Source organism: Perna viridis, chromosome 7, assembly GCF_037379345.1.
Source record: "Perna viridis isolate PV_CMFRI_1.1 ecotype Kerala chromosome 7, ASM3737934v1, whole genome shotgun sequence".
Classification (NCBI taxonomy): Eukaryota; Metazoa; Mollusca; class Bivalvia; order Mytilida; family Mytilidae; genus Perna; species Perna viridis.
The window spans coordinates 14,918,836-14,934,323 of NC_142451.1; the positions used below are offsets into that span (position 1 = coordinate 14,918,836).

At 31.6% G+C, this 15,488-nt stretch overlaps 1 long non-coding RNA gene across 1 annotated transcript; it reads left to right on the forward strand.

Annotated features, from left to right (window-relative positions):
- The first annotated feature begins 260 nt into the window (after window positions 1-260).
- LOC148611488 (uncharacterized) lies at window positions 261-12,953 on the forward strand. Its single transcript, XR_015924133.1, has 4 exons — window positions 261-1,830; window positions 2,449-2,535; window positions 4,632-4,771; window positions 7,881-12,953. It is a non-coding gene; the product is annotated as an uncharacterized LOC148611488 (long non-coding RNA).
- The last annotated feature ends 2,535 nt before the right edge of the window (window positions 12,954-15,488 follow it).

A 15,488-nucleotide genomic window follows, 5' to 3' on the forward strand; every position in this document is an offset into this window, starting at 1 on the left:
TTAGATAATTGAATAACACAGTTGTAAATTAGTACAATCGATCCTGAAGTTCAAATGTCCCTATTAAGGCACATTCCATCAAATGAAATGATTTGGCAGATATTTCCTCCACAGTCTGTGTTTAGAAAGTCAACTATAGGAACCGTTTTCTAATTTGAGGTAGATGTAACCTACATGAGGCCTTATCGATAGATGTGTCATTTATCTTTAGTTGGTGTCGTCTTAGTCTTATTCTTGTACATGAATAGTTAGAAGTATCTAAACTGAAAATGTACTCCCTGGACATAGAACAATTTTGTACATGTGTAGTTAGAAGTATGCTAAACTGAAAATGTACTCCCTGAACATTGGAAAAAAAACAAATTATAGAAGACTGAAGTCCAGCACTGTGGAGGAAGCTGATTAATGTAAACATCTTTAGCTTCAATATACATTTGTATATTTTTTTAGTACAAATCCATAAAAAACTCAGATACTGTCAATTGTAGAATTGGTACTGAAGGAGCAGGAAAAAACCTGTCATCAAGCAATGATGGGTTTTTTTTTTGTCTTTACGCAGACCATAATTTTACGTAACTATAGTGCTCTCGGTATACAGATTGAGTTTTGCTGCAAAGACCATACATCAACAACAACAAAAAATAACGATAACTCTTGCTTAGTGACAAACTCGATATACAGTATATATATTTTTTTTCTCAAAAATGCAACAAACGATTGACAAATTAAGATTGGTTAAGTTGTCTGTAACTCTTTCTGTAATAGAATTTACACTCCTGTCTGATGTTTAATAAATACTTTGTAGAGTAACACGTGACGAAAATGAGATAATTAGCGAAAATTAGATATAGAATTTATGTTTAACAAACTACAAAAAGTTAAAATGTGTATTGAACAATTTGAAAGAGCGTGTTTAATGCCTATCTTTTGTTAAAATGAGAACACAACCATTCGTTCACACAAAGGATGCATTACAAGTTTCGTGACAATTTGTAATTATTCAGCTCTGGTTGTGACCGCTTCACCTATCGATTGACATAGTCTTTTGTTTTGGGGTATGTTTACATTTTAAAGGGGCACCAAAGGGATGTTGCTTTGATCACAAATCCAATGACTTTATCTATTGAAAAATTCTGGCGATTAAAATTGCGCAACTGTTTATTTTTGAGAGAAATCTTACAAAAATAAATTTAAAAAGTAAGATTACCGCGCATACTTGCTACGCATTTTTGTTCCAACCTGATTAGAATTGATGGTACGGTGAAACAATATATACACGGTTACAAAACAATATGTTTTCTACAAGAAATAAGAGCTAATTTAGAATATTAATTTCATTTGTATTGTTGTTCTGATGATTTTGACTCTGATAAGTTACATGCATTGGCAAGCACCAACCGGAACGGGATCTGATACTGTTTGTACCTTGTTTTACTTTACTTAGATGTAAGTGAAGATTACTTCAAGGTACAGAAAGTGATATATTCCATACAATTTTCATTTTAAGAATTTTATTAAGAGAGCTTCCGATGTGCTTTTGGTAACACGATGTTGGTTAGTTCTTACCATGTTTTTTGTTCTTGGAATGTGTCCTTTCGGCTGTATTTCATTTTTACGTCCCTTTTGCAGTGCCTCAGTCAACCACCGGAAACTATGTTAACAGATTGTTAAAATATTTTGCTTATAGGACGAGGAATTTTGCTAATTACACTTCCGTTTACAGTAGATTGCAATTATTAACTAATACTTGGAAACCAAACCGTTCCGAAAGTACCAAACAATTTTAGCAACTTTGCTGCTTAAACCGGAAATGGGTACCTATCACAGGAGGTAAGAAATACATAAATGGAAAAGATATTAATCCTTTTAATTATTCGTTGTTAGAATATGTAATTAATATTCAGCATCTTATTGACCTCTACAAATCTGACCAATCAGTTAAATGTTACTTTTGTTCAAACTGCAGAATATTAGTACATACATATGATATGTTAGAGCTATCATTTAACAATATGTAATTTGAACACGTGGGTATCAACATGTGACAATGGTCTTCAGAAAATCATCCTTTGGAGTTTTCATGTACCTGCACACCAAATTATCAATGCATTTTGGGTAAAAAAAAAAGTCATATAATTAGAGCATACTATGTACACTATCAAATTTTACTGATCAAATACAGCATACTATTGCTACTGTAGAAAACCATTTTCTATATAAGCAATCTGACATCAGCTAGACCAATTTGCCTAATGATTCACCAATAGTCTACTTAACACTAAATACCGAATTGAGTAAATTATGGTCATAACACCTCTCCATTTTATAGTTAGCCCGTAGAGTTTAAAACAACAAATGACTTAAAGAGAAGCTATAGGTATGTATTAACACAATATAGACATTTTAGCATTGTTGTTAGATAATACAATCGCTCGTACCTTGTCCTAGGTATAGCCGAGCTTTGACATGCCTAAACTGTACAAAGACAACAAGCTACTAGTATTGACTTCGCCTCGATCTTACAGGTCTAAAGGGGTAAGTCTTATGTCAAACACCTACATAACATATAAACTAATCCATGGGCTATCCCTAATGCTCAAAAAGATCGATTGACACCATGAAAGAAAGAGTGGAATTCACCCGGGCACCCCCGGTCGGAATTTCTGGATCTGCCATTGCACACATTGGTCTGTCGTCCTGAACACCAGAGTATTCATGAATTCTTGTATTATACTGGATCTGCCTACAATTTGATAGTACCTGTATTTGCAATGTGTGTTTTCCACCACCCTATCCCATGTAAAAGGATTGACACCTGAGTATTCATGAATATAATCTGAGACTTTGTCTGTCCTATGAAATTGATATGATCTTTTTTCTTATGGGGATTTCATTACCTGTTTTGTACATTTTCTTGTCTCTTGTTGCATCTTGTATGACGACATTCTATGCTTGCTAAAAAATGCCCAATGAACAAAAAAAAAAACACTGACCAATGCAAGGTCAAACTATATCATAAGTGTAGTTAATCTATTTTTTTTCCAATGGTTTTGGTTTAACCAATTATTTCCATCAGAAACGCCTGCACCAAGTCAGGACTATTGTAGTTGCTTGCAAATTTGCAGGATTAGCCTGTAAATTGACATTCTTTATATTGACTTTCCTTCTTTTAACTTTTTCTTTATGACTGTTGCCTGAAGTGTTTGCCTAATCAGTTCTGTAATTTTGTTACTTCAAGGGGTAGTGATATTGTTTCTACCCATCCTATACCTAAAGTTTCCAGACATTTCGGTCTATCGAACATCAGATTGATTGTTAAGTTACTAGGTCAATGTTATCGTTACTAAAAATATTGTTTGTTAAAGAAAAAGAAGATGGACTTTGAGTACGCCCTAGATTTTACTTTCCTGTCTTTGCCTTCATTTAACACCATTTTTGTAGCAGATGAGACGGTGTTTCTGTCTGTTTATTCTCTCATGAGCTGTAAATGATGTCTTTTCAATTTCTACATTTGTGACTTCGTGTGTCTTTTAGGCAGCTTTGATCCTTTAACAAAAAAATTCTGTATGAAGAAATGTTTAAATTGGCAATAAAGATTTCCTTCTGTTTCCTATGTTAACTAACTTTTTTTTCTACTCCACATTCGCCATATAACAGTATAGATATATACACAACACTGTTATACTTTATCCAGTCCTATTTCAAACTTGCTAGCCCGTTCGTTGTTTTCATTCTATTCTCCAGTTTGAAATAAAGTGGTTTGCGGAATTATATCTGCAGTATATCCGAAGGATATGCCATATATTGAAACTGAAGTGTGTACATCAAATTTCTTACAACACATCTTCTGTTTTTTTTCTGTGCAAATCGAAGCTGACCTTATTCGATGCCCCTTCTCATTTATAGAGGCGACATCTGTAGAAACTGTAGGCCTCTGGGACAACTATAATCATTTCCCTAATAACGTTTCTCTGTAACATTCAGTACTGCTGTCCTTTTGAAGATTAGATATGTCAGGTTTACAATAATTACTACGTAATGCGATGAACCATCTTCTAAAGAAAGCATGGCTACAAGACACACGTCCTATAGTCTGCTGTATTGTTGTTGATAATGCGGCCTGCTTACATATTCACTGCCTTCTCTTGTGTTTGAATGTGACCAGTACAACTTCATACCTAAGAATATTAGTAGTAGGTCAAACTGTTAGCAAATGGTGTGATATCAGAAACATCAGTATGATGAAGGAAAGCTTTTCGTTGGTCTCGTAAGAGTTGATTATAAGTCAAGTGTGTATACTGATCGGTTGTTCTGTTATATTGTACGTCTCTAATAGCATAACTACTTCTTTGAAAAAGTGTAATATTTTGTCGTTAGCCACCACTGCTTCCTATGTGTTAAATTCGAGGCTTATAGTAGTGAAGGGAAAGTAAATTTATGGCAGAAACACTATGTCCGTTTAAATCATTTCCACGGACTTGTTTAGTCCTACTTTTAGCAGCTTGGTAAAAAACAGTAGTGTGTAATATATACCTGATACTAAAGTAAACCATAATATGATACCAAGTTACTCCATACTGGCAAAGCATACGAAAAGGTTTATCATGCATTTTTCTATGGACTGTTTTCAGGTGTACGTATAGTCGGCTTGTTCCCCAAATATTGACATCATACCTATAGGATTCTGATCACAGACAGTATCGTTATTCCTGTAATGGCATGGTTATCCAAGGTCACCTTTCTGGTACAGCCAAACAGTTTTCGTTCATAGGTAAACCATAATGAAATATATTTTAGGTAGATTTCCTTTTGTAGTTGGTCGTATTGGACTTGTGGGTTTTGCTATGTGGAACATTTACTGTTTTACTACGAACTATTTGTTTTGTTAAGGTCTTGTTCTTATAATATAACGTTAATGTTAGTTATAATGGACACAGTTGTAAACAATGTCACTGTTAATGGTGATTTTTACAGGTATGCCAATAGTCTGGTCCTTAGAGACCAAGTTAACCTTGTTGGAGGTTCCAATTTTGGAACGCTTTGACTATGAAGACTTCATATAAATATGATAATAAATATTATAGTGTTTATGATATGACATCAGCTTTGTTTCCGCAGTCTATTCCAACCAATGCAGCTCAACTAATAATGAAATCTGCTGTGGCTGAATACAATACGGTTAGCAAGACATGGGACTATTACTTTTGCTTTACTTTTTGATGTGTTGTTTGGAGTTTGTTGCCTAATTGACTTTTTTTTTTTATAAAACTTGAGCTTCACTTGTACATCGCTACTAATTAAGATTCTATACACTACATATGAATGCCAATTCTATTTCAGTTTTACACTTCTTGGTTGGATGCTTATTGATTTTAGCCTTCTCTTATTTTGAGTGGTTTTGATTTTTTTATATATGTTAAGGGTATTTGGTGAGCCGGTACATTGGTCGTTTCAAGAGGCCAGACCAAGGCAGGCTACAGGGTTTGGAAAGTTATCATCGTTCATTTAAGGCCCATAGATATTCATCGGCCGTCATCTTGTGGTATGATGCTGTCGTCGTCGGCGTTGTCTGTAGACATTCGGTATCCAAACAATCTTCATGAAATTGTGCCAAAAGGTACCATTCCATTAATGAAATGATATTTTCATGATGACCGGACAATTTATATACTATAACTGAATGGATCTCTTTAAAAATGTATTACAAAGTGTTTTGCCAAAAAAGGAACGCTGGGATGAATTTGGTGGTTGTGACCAGAACCGAGTATGAATGAGAGGTCAGAATGGGATCAGAACTAGATATTATCCAAATGTCCGAATAATATGTCGAGTTAAAATGAATATAGACCCTTTTGAAATTGTACCACAAGTGTCATACCCCAAAAGAAAGACTTGGATTGATTTCGTGGGTTATGACTGGGACCATTCAGGAATTAGGGACACAAAGGGATCACCTCGATTATGGTCAAATATTTAATCACAATCAAAAATTAATTGAAGTTCATTGTTTGAGTTTTTCAACCTTTTTTTCTCTTTGATCAATTTCCAGTTTTCGCTTACTATAGTAATACAATCGTGGTCAAGCCATTTGTTTTGATCTCACTAAGTGGTCAAACTATTTTGATACAGTTATTGTTACTCGTTTTACAATCTGATATGTTTTAGCTTTATTTATTCATTCTCATTATTTCGTTTTAATTTTCGTTTTTGGTTATATATTTGTTTTTACCAAACCAGTAGGGTGTCTTATCAAAATTATGGAATCCACTTCATGGTATTGTTTTAAAAGGAAACATTCATACATGTTTTATAAAACATACATGTAATTTTCTTTTTGACTTTGATTAGTTTGTTTGTCTGTTGTTGTTAGCATTTTTGTGCTTGTTTTGTTCCGTTTTGTTTTTGTCTTGTCTTTTCTTGTGCAGATTATTTTTCCTAAATACATTTTCAACGTAACTGGCCACTACAATTTTCTCGTAAATTTGATCAAATTAATGGCTTAAGTATTGTTGCATATATTTGAATTTATATCTACAAAACGCATTAAGTGTCAGTCTCTGTAAGAGTCCGGCAGTGGGTGAAACATGTTATGAAAAAAAACATCATTTTGATAGCGTGATTTTATTATTTGTACCATCAGAATAAAGGAAAAAGGACAATATTTTCCATATAATGTTAGTGCATTGAATTATGATTTCATTAAAATACACTGAAAATGAACATTTCAAGGGCAGACAACTCGGTCAAAAACCTCATTTTCTAATGTTCTATTGAAAAATTTGTGAGCAAAGCCAGTATTGCAGAGTTTAAATAATGGTATTTTCAAATACAGAAAGCATCCTTAAGTGATATTACATTGTCAGATCGATGGGGTTTTAACATGCATGTTTCTGATTTTTTCCATTTTGCCAGATTCTTACAAACACTTACACTTAAGATGTGTGCATAAAGGGAGGTAATCAAATAATTACTTTGGTATACATGTAGTAGTTCATAAATTATTTTCCGTACATCGAAATTATGAAAGGTATGGGTTTTGTTCAACCAATCAGAAGAGAGTTTTCGTGACGTTAATGGCGGTTGTAGCTAAGGGGAGGACAATGTGGTCGACGCTGTCAAATTTGTTCGATATCCCATCCATCACCTCAAGTCTTGTCGTGTCTTTGGTGTCCCAGTTCCATTTTAATCTATCAAAGAATGAACCGCTATTATCTAATTCGTAATTGAGGCAACAATGAAAAAACCAAAATATATCTGTGTGCCTTTGAGTTGTCTAAGTTTGCTCTTTGAGCGAGTTATGCTAGCATTTTTAAACATTTTTGTATTTTTTATGCTGACAGTTGGTTAGTTGAACAAATGTTTTCAATGGTTTCTTTTGGCATTATCAAAATCAAAGCGAGCATGTATATCAACGTAAAGAAGCCATGTATTATTTATACTGTACAATTTACCCCCAATGAAGGAGAAAAAAGAATAGATTTAGGGTGTTCTTAAGGATGTAAAGATATCCACTCTCTCCATCGTTGTAAATATTACGTTAGAATATATTTAACCACCCAAGATCATGAGGGAAAACATGTCCTCCAAAATATTAGAATCTGATTGCATTTTATATGTATTCGCATTTTCGGAATGACACCAAATTGTATCAATAAAAAGAAAAGAAAAGTCAAGAAAGAAAATTTAGAGCTTTAGCAAAATTTTACTTTTGTATTTTTAGCCATGTTCTCTTAATTTATTGTAATATGACCATACGGCAACAGTGTTGTTTTCCTATAAATTTTCTATAGAAATGGCACAATTATCTTTAAAAATTGGCACTTCATCGGTACAAGCTTTACAGATTGCTTTAGCTAAGCGTTGTCCACTTTGTTTTGTAGGTGATGTGACAGATAGCGTGAGGAAAACAGAAATTAAACTCGTGTCTAGTGCAAATTTATGTGGTTAAAGGGTCAGTCCGTTCGAATTTGAGTGGTCATTTTAATGGTCAATTAGAACATAAAGATGGCCGGTGTTTGACACCTTGAATGTGTAGTTTATCTACTTTATCTATTGGTTAATTGAGTTGTAAAGTACAAATAATATTTGTATATTTGACATCAAAGAAATTCTCTTTTGCCGTCGGAATATAAGTCCTATATTTGGCCTTGTCAGTTCCTCGTATTTTGTAATAAGAACGAACGAACTGCGAATAACATAAATATCAAGATGATTTTCGACCATGTTGTGATTTTTTGATGCAGATTCGGGAGGGTCTTTTTATTTATCTAATTTATGTTTGGAAAATTTGTTATAAAATTTTTCATGTTACTTGCAATTTTATATTTGTTCGTTTTTTTTTTTGGTTGTTGTTTTGTTTGTTTGTTTGTTTTTTCATATAATTCTATAAAATATCATAAATTAATTGAAGTATAATATATGCCCCTGTTTAGCAATGTGCACTAAAACTAGAAGAATTATAAATTATTTGTAAAATAATATTATAATTTTGGTGTATGTTTAGACTGCCCGCTTGAAAATCTTTATAATTGAATAAAAAAAATGCTTTTACCACACAAGTTGAAGACAAACCGGGGATGTAACCCTTCTTTCAACTTGTTAGCAAGACTATAGTTACAATAGCAAATTTATACGACTTCAAATAAATTTAAATAATCTAAAACGCGAGGATTTGGGCTTAGATTATTGAATTGGAAAGATTAGCTTTTGATAATTCTTTGTGTTTTTGTGGTAGACTGCATCTGTGTATACTTCATATGTTTAGTATGTACTTTGATTATTAAAATTAATATGTAAACAACTTGAAAAAAATCTACATTTATCTGCTGATATTTTGTGATATTTGATTAAATCATAGATTGTCTTCAATGATATTCAAACTTGTCAAACAATACGTGATTTTCTAGGTGTGAGAATTGTCCGAAAATAAGATAGATGTTGCTTTTTTTATTTAGATAAAAAAATCTTTATTTTCTTGGTAAAAATAATTAAATTTGAATTAGAAAGCCAAGTTCTTAATCATTACATTTATTTGAATAGATAATGAAATATTTGTAAGAAATATAATTTTCACCCACTTTTTCTTCATTGAAAATGATAAATAATAACTTATCGAAAAATACTTATTATGTTTAAGGGGAATGTGTTTTTAAAAATATTTATCTTCTTGAGACTGAATAAAAATAATGAGAAGATGAAAATATATTAATTAAAAGAACTTACAGAAATTTTCACTTTTTAAGTCCAAATTATTTTTATCTTAACCGAAGAAACACAGTTAAGCAAATCTAAAATTGATCTTTTTCTCCATTTATTTTGAATTTGTAAGCGATACTGGCATTTATATCCGTTAATTTTTATTTTTATGTTATTTTTATTTTGGAAAATCAACTGCAAACATTTGCACTGGTTCTTTCTTCTAGTTGATTGTTGTCATTTGTGTCGAGTCTTTTCATTGGTTAATCGATAAGCTTTGTATATTCATCCGCACAACTGAAAGTAGTGCCGAAAGCTATTTATTATATGTCGTGTCTTCACGCCGTAAATCTATCCATATCTAAAATGATGTGTACGTCGGAATAACACCTGTATTAACTCCTTATTTTGTAATAAAAGAAAATTATGGGAAATTTCGTTACTCGATACTGATCTGAGTTATGATATCATTAAACTGGAGTTTCCCGGAAGATAGTAGTATTACATTTACAATAGAAATGTGTTAAGTAGTAATTGATAAAAAAATTATATATTCTTTAGATTTTCGTTTAATAATACATGTAAATTAACCGTATACTCGTGCATAATTTTAATTTTTCGTCAATCTTAAATTCTGGTTCACTTTTTTTCTAATGTAAACAAGCGTTGTAGAGACAGTAATAAAATTGTCATGAAAATGCTAGAAATTTGTTAAGCCAAGACAGAAACCTTTAGCTCTCCATAAATAACAAACTTCACATCAAAATGCCAAGAGAGAATTGTCAGCATCGGGAGTTGAGATATGTTAAGATCGCTAATGTCATGAGAAACATAAAAGTCAAATATGACTGCCCTATCTTTTTAAATCAAGTTGGTTGGAATTCGGATTTTTTTGTATGCAATTGATAACAAGGTTTTGAAAACAAATCTATAAAAAACTTGTTAAAAAATATAATGTAAATTTATTTCATATACTAGGAGCAAGCATAAAATATCTTATGCTAATTTGTTTGAGAAATATTTATTTTAACAAAACCATGTTGCTCGTGTCGCATGGTTTAAAAACACAGCTGACATTCAAATAAGCAAACCAAACTTGTAGTATTTTTATTTCTCGCCAATCATCTGTGTTATAAAAGATCAAACGAAAGCGGAAAATATTACTTAAGTTGTGAACAGATGCGTCTAAACACAGAAAGCATTAATAATTCTAAACTGTTAAGAAAGACATACTATTTATTTTGCAGTTAAATCTGGCCCGCATTTGATACCTTTGTGCATACGAAAAACGTAAAATAAATGGATTTTCGAGGTATTTTTTGTGCCGGAACCTCACACCTTAGATAAACACAACAATTTATCTTTTCTCTCAGTAAATCTGGCTACTGCCACTCATGCTTTTGTTCTTCGTAATTGATTAAAGTTGAAAAGGGACATAATTCACACTCAAGTAAGATTTGTCATATTCCCGCCATATTGTCTGATTCTAGGGAAAAAATAAATGATCTCTCACCCAGTCCTCCCAGAAAGGAGGATGAGGGAAAAAGGTAGTGTCTTCAGTTATGTGGCGTGGTAGTATTTTCTGAATAAAATAATTGAAAAGGCATCTCTCATATTTCTTCACTCTCAATAAAATGTTAATTAATATTCATATCTGTATCAGTGCATGAAGTTCGTTTTAAATTAAGAACAAATGTACGGCTAACCCAGTTTTCTTTACAAACTGACGGGAGCAGTGAATTAACTGAGAACATATTTTTTCTTCTGATTTAGCGCACTCGTTCACCGCATTATAATTGCATCCATAAAAATAACACTTCGTTCAATAAAATTCCCATCACCGTTAGTGAGATCAAAGAACACAACTTCTATCTCTTCATCTCAATTTACTGAAAATATATTCCTTAAATAATATTAAACTCTGTGGTTCAATGGGGTGTCGTTATAACGAAAGATGATTCTAATTTTATAATTTATGGAGAAATATTACATATTTTACAATGAATTTCATATCTATATAATCTATAGTGTTATGTTGACAGTAGAATAATAACACTGAAATTTAACCAAAATTGTTGTATAGAATTGTTGACTTTGTGCATTATTGTGCCTTGATAGGAATGAAATATTGATATACTATATTATACAAATATAATAACAATGAATATTTATTTAAAACTTAGTAATTTTTTAAGTATTCTAAACTTAATTCTGTTGTAATTTTTATAATTTTGTTATATATATTTTTTTGTTTATCTTTTTATATTTATTTTAAACGTGAGTTAAACTCTTCTTTTCCGACATTTAGTGTATATATAGAATATGAATTAACAACTTACAAACCAGTGTTAAAATTTAATGTGTATGGGACACGAAAATATACATTTTGTACATAATCTGACATGGAAAAATTAAATAAATCTGCAATTTTACATATAATAAATCAATGGAATGTTCGTTTTCCATCTCCCCACAAGGTGAAACAAATCTTTCAAATGGACAAGTTAATAAAATTGATTTTGAACTTTTTGACGTCTAAACAATGTCCTAAAGCGAAACTCACTAGTTTTTGAACGATTTACAACCGTAATTTGATGAAATTTACAAGCATTAGCAAAACATTTATTATTTGTAAAATCGGAAAACTATAATCGAATAGGAATCAGTTCAGTCATTTGTGTTTGGATGCCTAGCAAATGCCGAAAGGTTCCGAGTGAAACATGGCCGCCAATAGAGCAAATTATTGTATACCTACGCCCTAGAATGTACCTAGATAAAAAGGTCAAGCTTTTAAACAGCAGGGTTCAACTTAAAGATCAGTCAAACAGCTTTTAATAAACGACCATCTTTTGCCTAATAGATTAAGTTATTTTTTCTGTCAAAATTAAACTGCGAAGTAATCTTTAATATTGCCGCGTACGTCGACTAACAACACATTTGCAGATTAATATAAATTATTAACTAACGTAAAAATCCCATTGGCCACCCCAGAACGTAAAAAAGCCTCACATTATGATCAAATAAACTACATTGTGACGAATAAGTTATACTTCAGTTGATTTGTCATTTTCTATCTTATGGCAGTTTGCAAGACTAATGTGGCCTAGATTCTCATTAATTTATCCACTTGAACATGCAGAAATATTTGCATATTGTTTTTTCTTCTTCTTTTTAACTGCATATATTTTAAAGTAGTATCATAAAGCAGCCCCATTAGCACTTCTTAGACAATAACTTTTCTTTTTAGCGCTTTCTTGTATTTCAATATGTAAGCATAGAACTAATATATTTCCTTGTGTCGTTCTGTTATATTTCTCTATTTCTGAATGAGAGGGAGAGAGTATCTATCTCTGACGTCTTTACCCTGTAGAACCGAGCGAGTGATTGCATAGGACACTGTTCGATTCTAAGGGTCAACACGACGGGGTAAAAGTTCAACTTTTATTCAATTTTTTTCCCTTTTTCTGAGCTTTCAATTCTTTGCTTCTAATGCTTTCTACAGATTTGCGTACTTCATGTATTAACTTTTTATTTTTTATTCTATAATTAATTTATTTATTTTTCTTCTTTATGTACTTTTTTAAAATTTTATTTTTGACATATTTCATTATCATTAATTTTATTTTTTATGTAGGTTGTCCATAGTTTACATTATCCATATTTATCATTTGTTAATTAAAAAGGCTTTTCAAAATTTGTTTTCTTCTATTATGGTAGACATTAAAATTGAAACAATAACAATCAGGTTTTGTATTGTTTCAGTCACCTTTGACTCATGATGGTATGTAAATACCACTGATAATCTCGCTTTCAGCATCAAATTTCATAACAATGGCAAGCATACTCTTTGAACTTGAAGGCTAATGCTTTTCCGTGAATATCCATGGAAACGAACCTAACTCAAGCAATTATTTGAATTACTCATTAACAATGATATTCTGTATCAAAGTATAGTTTATTGGAGCAGGAAACAATTCAACTGAGTATTATTTATTTATATATATATTTTTTAAATTCAAACTAATTTCGATCTCTCTTAAAATCGATATGCAATCAGTGAAGTTACATATAAGTAATAAATATATATTAATAATTATAATAATGATAGTAATAATAATAATAATAATAATAATAATAATGCTGTAAAAATTGATATTATATGCTTGAAAAGTGTTACAATAATCTAATGATTAAGTCAAAATCTATTTAGCAACTTGGCGCTATGCACCCGCAGAGATGTACAAAAGGTTGCGGCAAGCTGGCGTTGTAAGTATAACCGTGTTGACAGTTTCAGTCGAAGGCTATCGCGGTATGGGTTTGTATTTTGAATACTTAAAGAAGAAAAAATGAAATGATCTTTCAACAAGTGTTGGTCCATATAATCGTATGATAAATGAATTCTATAGGATTACAGTATTCGCTACCATATGTTGAAAGTCTTTAAATTTCTATAAATTTTACTTCTTGTCCTTTATAATTAATGGTATTTTCCGAACCACAAGGATCTACTGAAAATTGATACAGTACTGTGTAGAATAATGCATTTGTGTTTTTGGTTTCTGTATTAAGTGTGCAAAAAGGAAATAAGTCATTGAAATTTATCCTTTTCAGAAAATGCATGTGGTGGAGTGAAATGAAATTGAAAAAAAGAGATCATTAACATGTACATGTATGAACATGCACTAACTCTAGAATGTATATTTGTATACAGGGTTTATGGGAAGAAAACGCCCTTAGTAAATTTAGTAAGAAAACTCCAGTTTCCCATATAAAACAATTGGTCCGACAGTTTGTTCTTGTTGTTTTTGGACCTAATTAATCAGCAAGGACAACAACTCTTAAATCTTTCACCTTGCTATCTTAAATAATAAAATCCGGACAAGCACCGGTCAGACGCATTAATTCCTTTACTGGACTCTGATCTGGGGCGAATGCAATATATGATCGGGGTCAAACGGAATGGCATATCTGGTAAGATATTAAATTGGATACCCAAATCGTGTAGGCTAGAATTCACCAGGGATGAAACTGTTCGACGGAATTGCATTAGTGTTCGTAGTGGAATTCAAACTGGCTGATTTATGGCTGCGCCGGAGGACATTGTATTGATCCGAAGTAATAACGAAAAATAAGCCTCCACACGATGTTTGCTTTCATGTGGGTTAGGGTCTTCAGGACAAATTCTATATAAACGTCAAATTTAGACATCTTTATGGTTTTGAAAATGTAACCACTGGATAGACAAAACAATGAAATTGTGTATTGTCTTGGAAAAAAAACTTTCGCAACAAAAAGACGACTGAGAAAAATCTAATTTTAACAAGTTTATGTGTTTTGTCTTAAATGATACTTGAATGCAGTAGCCGATTTTGTCTGTAAAATCTCTTAATCGGTTATTCAATCTGCAAAGAACATTTCCGTTCATTTTTGAAAAGAAATCCGGAAACATTAAGAAATCTCTGTAATGCCGTAATCCGCAACAAACATAAAATGATAGACTTCGTTGAATTTCTAAGGCCAGAAAATAAACACAAATATCAACTTGTCGAAAAACTCATCTATCAGATTTGTGGTTAATTAAATTTCCTGAATGGGGCGATTTTACGAAATAAACGAATTACAAGTATTTGTATTAATGAAGCTTGAAAAACACATTTACACTATAAACTGTCATTTTTGAGTGCACATTCTATTTCTTAGATTTGTTCCGCAAACAGAATGTCCAAATACTGAATAATGAAACTGCTTTTCTATCAAATTCTTCATTTTTGCAATTTGATTTATGTTCAACGGAAAAAATTATCAAAATGGAATTTTATTTAAATTTTCCATGGTAACCCGGTACTCAGTGACAAAACGTATTTAATTCTGCACAACATCTCGCCGTGGTAACTCAAAAGAAAATTAATTTTGTGATTTATTCCTATTTTCTTATTACAAATTTATAAGAAATGGCGAAAGTGGTTTGAAAGTGTTGTAAGTTCATCAAAAAGGTCTTCCCCGTGGATCTATGTAATATTACGGATAAGATTCGATCATAAATATCCGGAAAGTCATAAAACTGTCTTGGTGATCCGAGAAATTCATAAATTCATCTAATATTGGAAATTTGAATAATTTCAATATGTAAGCCTAGTAACTGTGGAGAAATAGAAGATAACAGTTATTTATTTTTCTAAATTAACCTTCTCTAATGAAATAATGAAAATTAAAAGGAAAATGTTCCATTATAATATATGAGCAATCTCTTGACACAAAATTATCCATATCTGTTGTTTTACCGTCTTAAAGAA